Source organism: Penaeus monodon, chromosome 30 (genome assembly GCF_015228065.2).
Source record: "Penaeus monodon isolate SGIC_2016 chromosome 30, NSTDA_Pmon_1, whole genome shotgun sequence".
NCBI classification, from domain to species: domain Eukaryota; kingdom Metazoa; phylum Arthropoda; class Malacostraca; order Decapoda; family Penaeidae; genus Penaeus; species Penaeus monodon.
In genome coordinates, this window is record NC_051415.1 from 32,129,629 (window position 1) to 32,129,866 (window position 238).

Here is a 238-nt window from a genome sequence, read left to right on the forward strand (position 1 = left end):
TAACATTCAAGATTAGTAGAATTACGGTGAAATACTAATATTCAGCTTACAGTGCCAATGTACCGGTGGTGATATGACTCGTACTGGGGTACAAGGTCAGTAGAACCATTGAAGTGAGTGTCAATTTTTTTTAATACATGTTAACAGTGTTGTTGGGAGACATTATGTATCTTGTGTTCAATGTTTTCATTACCATTCCATGCAATATTTTTGGTTTGTTTTTTTGTATGCTGTGAAA